Source organism: Calidris pugnax, unplaced genomic scaffold, assembly GCF_001431845.1.
Source record: "Calidris pugnax isolate Ruff unplaced genomic scaffold, ASM143184v1 scaffold27, whole genome shotgun sequence".
NCBI classification, from domain to species: Eukaryota; Metazoa; Chordata; class Aves; order Charadriiformes; family Scolopacidae; genus Calidris; species Calidris pugnax.
This window is the reverse complement of record NW_015090893.1, coordinates 6,516,802-6,524,884: the sequence shown is the minus strand read 5'-3', so window position 1 is coordinate 6,524,884 and position 8,083 is coordinate 6,516,802.

The window sequence follows — 8,083 nt, the reverse complement described above, 5'->3', positions numbered from 1 at the left end:
CCCTTGGTGGCTGCACTCTTCAAAAACGTTGCACGGTTTACAGTCCCTGATCTCCTATCTATAGTGCAGGGAATTATGTCTGCTGTGTTATTATTTCTGTAGTTCAGAAACATGAGGGTCCACTACCACTACAAATTTGATGTCAAACTTATTAGACATCAACACCTCTACACCGAACAAAATCTCGCACTGGTTTTTGTGGCTGCTTAGTGTAAAAGTGTGAAGCAGTAATGGATTGATACAGGCCCTGTAAATGTCAGTGCCTGAGGCAGTCAGCAGCCGTGCTGTTTAGGAAATAGGGCTGCAGCCCAAGCGTGCCGGCAGGTCATGCTCATAAACACCACACAGACAAATGAATCCTTATGGGGAAATGCCCATTCCACATTTACCCTTCACAGTTCTTTTAACACTGAATATATTTCAGTTTTTAGACTTAGTAGGGGCAATGAAAAAAAAGGAGAAACAGTATCTCAGCAGAACAATTGGAAAAATTCGTCCAATAAATTCTCAAAACTCTTCATGTCATATGTGACCTGCTCCTATTGCAGGATCTGATGCCTGTCTAAGCACAATTAGAAATTAAAGTATTTACCACAGTAACTGAAGAATGAAGGCAATAGCTTCCATTTGCATTACACGGCAGAACATTGCTTTTGTGCCTACACTCCGGTGTGTGAGCAGAGCTGAGAAGGGGCTGACAGTGGAAACAGAGGGACTGACAGTGTTGGAGCTCAGGGGTATTTGTAGAGATGTGTGGGAAGCCCTTACTTGCTTCTCACCCACATGGTGCCTGGCTCCAGTCTACATTTTCCACATTCAGCTTGTTTGAAGGCTAAAATATCCCCCCCGATCTCAATACAGAAGCTTCAAAGAGAGGCCATGCACAGAGTATACACGTGCAGACGACTTGAGTGGAAAAAACATTCAGCACACTGAAAACCTCTTTCTCGATGTATGGTTCTCTGCACATTTCTAGTCACAAGCAGAGAGCGGGGCACATACAACCACCGTTTGCTTACGGAGATACCGTCATATTAATAAGCCTCATTCGTTACTGGCTATGATTTACTTGCAATCGTAGCAGCCCACACCTTGGCCTAGCACGTCTGTCTGAAGGAGTCTCAGGTCCGAGGAGCACTGTGATGCTGGTCGAGCTTGCAGAACGAGTGCAATCAAAATGAAAACCATTGTTAGGTTCATCTTGATTTTGAGCAGTATGAATCCCTGGCTCCAGAGAGTCTCTTTCTTTTTGCAGACTCTGGTCCTCCATGAGTCTCTGTTAGAACAAAGGACACTTGAGGGTGAATGTGCACTGGAGATGTGCTAGATAAGCACTGAAAACTTGAATATGAGTCAGAGCTGAGGGCTAAGATATTCACCTTGCCTTTGATTTCAGCACACTTCAAAATGGCTTTTCTTTTACCCTGCCTTCTCCTACTGATACTATGGGATCAAGAGCTCTGTGACTAATTAGTAAGAGTGTATTAGTTGTACTTAAATGCTTTCGTGCGTCTCAAAATACCTCTCAATTTAGGTATTACCAACAAACATCTTCAACCTAAAGATCATTTGACCAAAGGATTTGGGCTTTTAGAATGGAATACACTCAAAAATTGCCCTGTTCAGAAAAGATGAGGAAGAATCAAAAGGTATTTATGGTATTTATTGGTCTTCAGCCTGACTTAATAGTGGGCAACAGAACTAACCAATTGGGACCAAATTGTGTCCATTTAATTCCTAGAACAGATGAAAAATACATAACAACGCCAGGAAAATGATGGTTTCTTGGAGCAGGCAGCCCACATACGTCAGACTCTGAGTCATTCTGAAGAGTTTTCCTCACCCATTTTGGAAACGCAAAAGCCAAGGAGAGCATTTTCATTCTGTAACTATCAGCTGTAAATCCTTCAGTGGTTTAGGATCCAATCTTTTTCTCTGCATTACATTTCCTCAGCCATCTCTGAGTACTATCATACTCAATACAGGCAATATTGGGTTTTTTTCTACAAATATGAACTCTAAATAAAAATATACAAAAGCTTTTAGTCCTTTCAATTTTTGTATAGCTTAAATATTTCTGAATCCAAAACAAACACATATTCACTCAGCATCTTATAAAGACGTACCTTACCACAGGAACTTTCTCACTTAATTAAAACAACTGATATAATTTAACTAGGATTTACCCCAAATCTGAGTTCAGCTACTTCCCATTAGGCTGAACTGAAACTGCTTATGCCATTAAGAAACGCAGTAGATTTCCTGTCAAATTACTTAAAGGATTTCAAAGATTTGGCAGAAGAGCCTAACATTATTTTAGCATACATTATTTGACAATTTGCAGAATTCTGTCATTTTTAAATTATTTTCATTGATCTTCTGAAGTTCTTGAAATCAGTTATTAAGAAAACTCAGAGAAACCCTAAATATCTTTCCTGGACCACAGGAGAATGTGAATGCAATGCTAGCTGATGTCCCTTACACAACAGCTGTAGTGCCAAGGTCTGTACGCTCTAAGAGACTGCCATGGTCTGGGCTTCCCAGTCCTCTGGAACAAGAGGAAAATTGATTTCCTTGGGGAGTAAGTAGCACATTTGACTTTCTTGAAGCTGTCTTCCAGGCCAAGATTAGGGGGTCCCCAAATAAGGACCTCCAGCTGCCATGGGGTGCGTTTCAGTCAGGCAATGATCCAGATGGGGTATCAGAACTAAATCCTTTTTCAGCAGCCTGAGTAATGAATCTGTTTTCATATTCCCGACAGCTGAATCCCCCCTGCCAAAGAGGGCTCTTCACATAATGAGTATCTGAAAGTACTGTCAAACCATATCAACGGTCATCTTCATATCACTAATCTGTAAAACCAACCCTATTCAAGGGCATCCCTCTATCTGTAAAAACCAGAAATCACAAAGGAGAGTGCAGAGCATTACTGCAATAACTACTGCCAGTGACTGAACAACAGCTATTAATTGAGGGGTTACTTTAAGCATTACATAGATTAACACAGATATGTTTGCTCCGTACCAGTTTCCATGACTGAGCCCCACCATTACACTCAAACATTACTCTATTTGAAAGAGTCAATTCACTTGCTACCACCTTTACAGTGGCAGTCCCAAGATCATTACTGATAATCGTCTTCACACAGAAATTCAAGCTGTGAACATCTGTGCTCCTCTTGCATAAGCCATGAGCAGCCAAGAGAGGAGTTATCTATCCCCAAGAGCCTACACAAAGTTCTGCATTGCCAGCACTGGCTCCCTGTGGACAACTCACTTCCATTTCAAACTGCCAGATTTTTTGCCCTTTGCTAAACTGGTCATGTTTAAACCAATAACCTCCTCTTGCTTGCTCCCTTCCTTGCCCAACTAATGAGTTGGAAAGAGGAGCGCAGCAAAGCCAGAGTCCAACTGTAATGTAAAATCTGCGGGTTTTGTCTCTGCTCCTGGAGGAGGAAGAGACTGAGATAGATAAGGAGATTAAACTATTGGACAATATTCTCAATCAGAAATCGATCTCAGTTACAGAGCCAGCCAGCATAGACCACAGAGTAACACAATTTTATGTGTAGAAAACTGAGTGAAAACATTGTTGTTCATTTTTTACAGCAGAAGTGTGACCCTCATCTAATAAGCCTTAAAAGATGACCCCTGTCCCCCATCTACGAGCAAACAGCAGCAGCCAAAGCGGGACTATCATCATGCTCTCTCACCACCACCCTCAGACTCTTGTCTGCAGACCTCCTTCCAGTTCAGCCACAGATTTGGCAGCTTGTCCACAGAGCATAATTATATACAGCAGATAAACCCTGCCACCTCCCTCTGCTATACATACAGCTTTTCTTATGTCCTTATAGCTCTATTTATAAAGGCTCACATCTAAACTGTGAACCATCATGGGAAATATTTGCTGAAGGAGAAAGCTGACCTGTCCTCTGCTTCTGATCCATCTGTCCTGTGGAAGCAAGGACATTTTTTAACATCCCATCCTGTCACAATGCTGAATATTTTCTTGGAACTATCTGTCCTGCAAGCACCTTCCTTACCAGAAACACTTCAATTTCTCAGGTACCTCTTCTTCAGAATAGCCTGTCCCTGAAAGTTGGGAGTTGCTGTAGGTCTTCAGAAATGAAGCACTTCAAAACAATGGGTTTTGAAAAGCTCCCAGCCGAAGATTTTCTTCTGGGATGAAGCCAGGTTTGGGGCTATATTTCCAGAGAAGTTAAGCAGTTCTTGAGCTGGTTTGCTAACCTGTTTCATCTTCCTGCCTCACTTAATTTGGAAGTGTGTGATACAGCTGGACTGGCTAAACCAAGGTCAGCACCCACAGTCCAGGTTGGGCAGTTCCCAACACTGAAACATCTCCTTACCCCTTGTCACAGACAACGCACACCTTTGCATTCACACGTATCCTCACTCTCTCATACTAAATGGAGTGTTTCCAGCTTTGGTAACTCCCTTGAAAACATCATACCATGGGAAGCAGAAGTTCTTCCCTGTAAACACAAAGCTGGTGGTTTATGCTCTGTAACAAGTCTGCAGTGGAGAAAGCTTCTCTCATCTCAACACCTACTGACTGTTAATGAGCTAAGGAAAACTCTCTACTTGATGGGGCACTGGTTTTGGCTGCCCTGTTGTCACATGCACTGCACACATGCACATACAAATGCCCTGTCTTTGGCCAAAAAAGGGATTAAACTTGAATTGCTTAACTAGTAACTTAGAGCAGAAATCACCAGCAAGAGCAGGAGTCTGTGGCTGCTTCTAACACACCGAAGAGCTTAAGAGCCTAGAGTAAGGGTAGAGGAAAAAATCCAACCTCCATCAACTCCTTATAGCTTTTCCTCAAATAAAAGCATACCTTCAAAATAATTTTCTTTTCAAAACCCAAACACTTATTTTTTTCTTTCTCTTTAATGAGCAAGAACAGACATACTGCCCACCTCTGAGACACGATGCTTTGTGCTCCTCTCTCTCCAGTGCCCACATCCCAAGCATGCTTTCTGCTTTATCTATTTACCTTATGTACTCTCTATTTAGATGACATTTCTCAGGCACTTGAGCAACTCATAGCCATGATCACCACCTCTTCTTTCAGGAAGAGTTGTTACCACTGCTCGGTGTGAGGAAAAAGAGGCACAAAGCAAGTGCTTGCCTGCAGTGGCACAAGTCATCTCTGGCTCACTTTCCAGTTAGCGGAGAGCTAGTCAATACCTGCCTTTGGCCAGCTGGATTTGGCCCTGGAAGTGCTTATTTCTCTTCACTGACTGCAAGGAGACCCCAACGACTAGTGCATCTGCATGTGTCTGTACTATAGGCATATAAATCTAACAGAGGTATAACCCACCCAGGAAGTGTATTGTTGAGCAAGGACTGTTAGGTCAGAGAGAATGGGAAGAGAATCCTTCCTGTTTCTTCCTTTCCCTGAAGCCACACACATTACAAGGCACATTAAGGAAGCAGGGGTCTGAAATTATGCAATCATTTCAGAGTTTCCTTTGTCATGTTCCTTACCTACCAGATTTAATGTTTGCAAAGCTGCCTTTGAACTCCAGTGAACTGCTTGCTTTGATATCCAGATGCAAATATCACTGTTTGTTAAGTGGGCTGTAAATGGATTTCTTAGTTCCAAAGCTGCCACACATGAACACAATCAAGCTAAAAGCCCCAGTTGGAGTTTTCTCTGTTGAAGAAAGATGAACAGAGCAGGATCTCTCAGCCATCTTACCTGCAGTGATAGCAGCCTGCTCCTCCTGCCAGAGACCAAAAGAGAGGTGTCAGACCGGACTTCAGTGTGAAGAGGGAAGCCTGTCACACACAGATGGAAGGCATCTGGGCTGCTTCCTGAGGAAAGTTTAAACAACTTAGACCAATGGAAGCCCTTTCTTGCCCTCCAGGGCTTGACATGGCAATTGAGTAACAGACTGCCCCAAAAGGAAGCAAAATGGAGAGACAAGGGGAAGCTCAGACACAAAAGATCACATCCCTTTGCAACCTGGAAGCTACTAACTAGAATTTATCAAGCCTAGTATCTCTACCTCTGTGTCTATAAATGCGTTGACAGTTTTCCAAAGGGTGGATAGGATCTTTTAGAGATACATGTAAGACTTAAGAAAACGAAACGGACATCAAGTTTCACATAGATATTACATCAAACTCCCTTAAAAGAGATGGTTAAAACACTATGGCATGCAGGAGATTTGGCATGGTACAATACATAAGACTTTTAAATATTTAAATATACTCTCTTGTACCTTTTGTGACCTCCTGGAATCAAGTTGCTTAAGCACCAAAAAAAGGAAAGGAAGTGATTGATTTTTACTTAGTTTACCTAGAGCTCTGATAGAAGGGTATTTATTTATATCAGCTGTTCTTTGATGATCTTAGCTCAAGAAGTTATGAACCCCCGTCACAAAAAGGACTTGCATCTCACACAAGGAAGTGAAAATTGGTTCTGAAAGAGAAAAAAGTCAAGTTCCATTTAAAGTAAAACAAGAGAACAATTCTTGACCGTAAATGACTTCATTCTAAGCCTCAGTTTCCCCTCAGTGGTCAAAAGCCTCTGCCAGAATTTTGTAAATATAAATAAAAATCTGCAAGTTGGTAAGAGATATTGCTTTATATAGAAAGGGCTCCTGAAACAGCCTTTGCACATGAACCTGCCTCCCAAGAAACCGGATTTAAGCCGGGGCTCAGGTAGGCAAAGACAAGCTGGTATGACAGCACCGCGGCGCGCTACCCTTGCCCGCTGGAATAACGCGGGGCGCGGAAGGGAGAAGCTCCGTCCCGCTGGCAGCTCCTCCCGCCGCCCGGTCCCGCCGCGGGGACGAGCCTCCCCGGGGAGGAAGAGGAGGAGGAGGAGGCGAGGGGCGGGCAGGCAGCCGCCGCCGCGGAGCCCCGCGCCGATAGCGCCGCCCGGCGGGAGCCGCGCAGAGCGGCAGCGCTGGGTGCCCGGGGCACGGCCCCAGCCCACACCGGCGCCGGTGCCCAGAGCAGCCTCAAACCCACCCCAGCCTTTCGGTTGGATCAGGGGGGCGAGCGATCTTAAAAATTGGAATTAGAGGGCCCAAATACAAACAGTGGCTCTGTTCCAAGTCCTCCAAAGGAGATCTCGTGAAACGTGAAAGTCTGAGAGGCGGCTTCACACATGAGCGGGGGATCACGCATGTCACCAGGTTTCAGTTCCCTTGCTCTTGCAGATCGTTGTTTGATCCAGTTAACCCTCTTCAGCTGACAACATCAAAAACAACTTGCAAAAAGAAAACACTCACGACTACCGCACACCCCGTCAGTAAATTTGGGCTGATGTCAGAGCAGCCCTTACTGTAAACACGCATCCCCTAGTGCAGTGACTCAAGGACCCACACAAGAAGAAAGCAGAATCCCAAAGGGCAACTGCAACTTTTTGTTCTTCACAGTGGGAAACAAAATCAAGACATTTTCAGCCCTTAGAACTGGGACAGCTTTTCCACTGGAGCTGCTGCAGCCCTGAGTGTGTGTGTGCCCGGCGGCGGCAGAGCACTGCTGAAGCCAGGCTGGAGAGCCAATTATCATTTATACAGCAGCTCCTGCTGACACATACTAGCAATAATTATTTATTTTACTAATGAAGGCTAAGCAGGAAAAGAATTCTTTTCATCTGCTTTGCTCCTTTCCTCAATTTCAGAAACTGGCCTTAGTGAAGCCAGCGGGTTCCCCGGCCAGAGCCCAAACACAATCTCAGTCACCCAGAGCTCTCAGGAAATGGACACAACCAATTTGTGTAACTATCGGTAAAATGGGTGTAACATTTAGAAGATTGAAACTACTGCAAGGTTCAACTGCTTACAGAAAGAAATGTTGGATATAAATAAGTACATTATTTGTATAAATACTTCTTCAAAAGGCTAAAGTTAGAGATGCCAGATGGAGATCTGGTGCAATACTCCAGAAACGCAGTAACATTTTCCTGTACATGCTGTATTCAAATGGTAAACATGACTGAATCGATGACTCAGATTACTTGAAACACTTCTAGGAAGGGTCACAATTATGTTTTGTCTGAATACCACTGAATATATTATCTATAGTTAAATATATTTGTT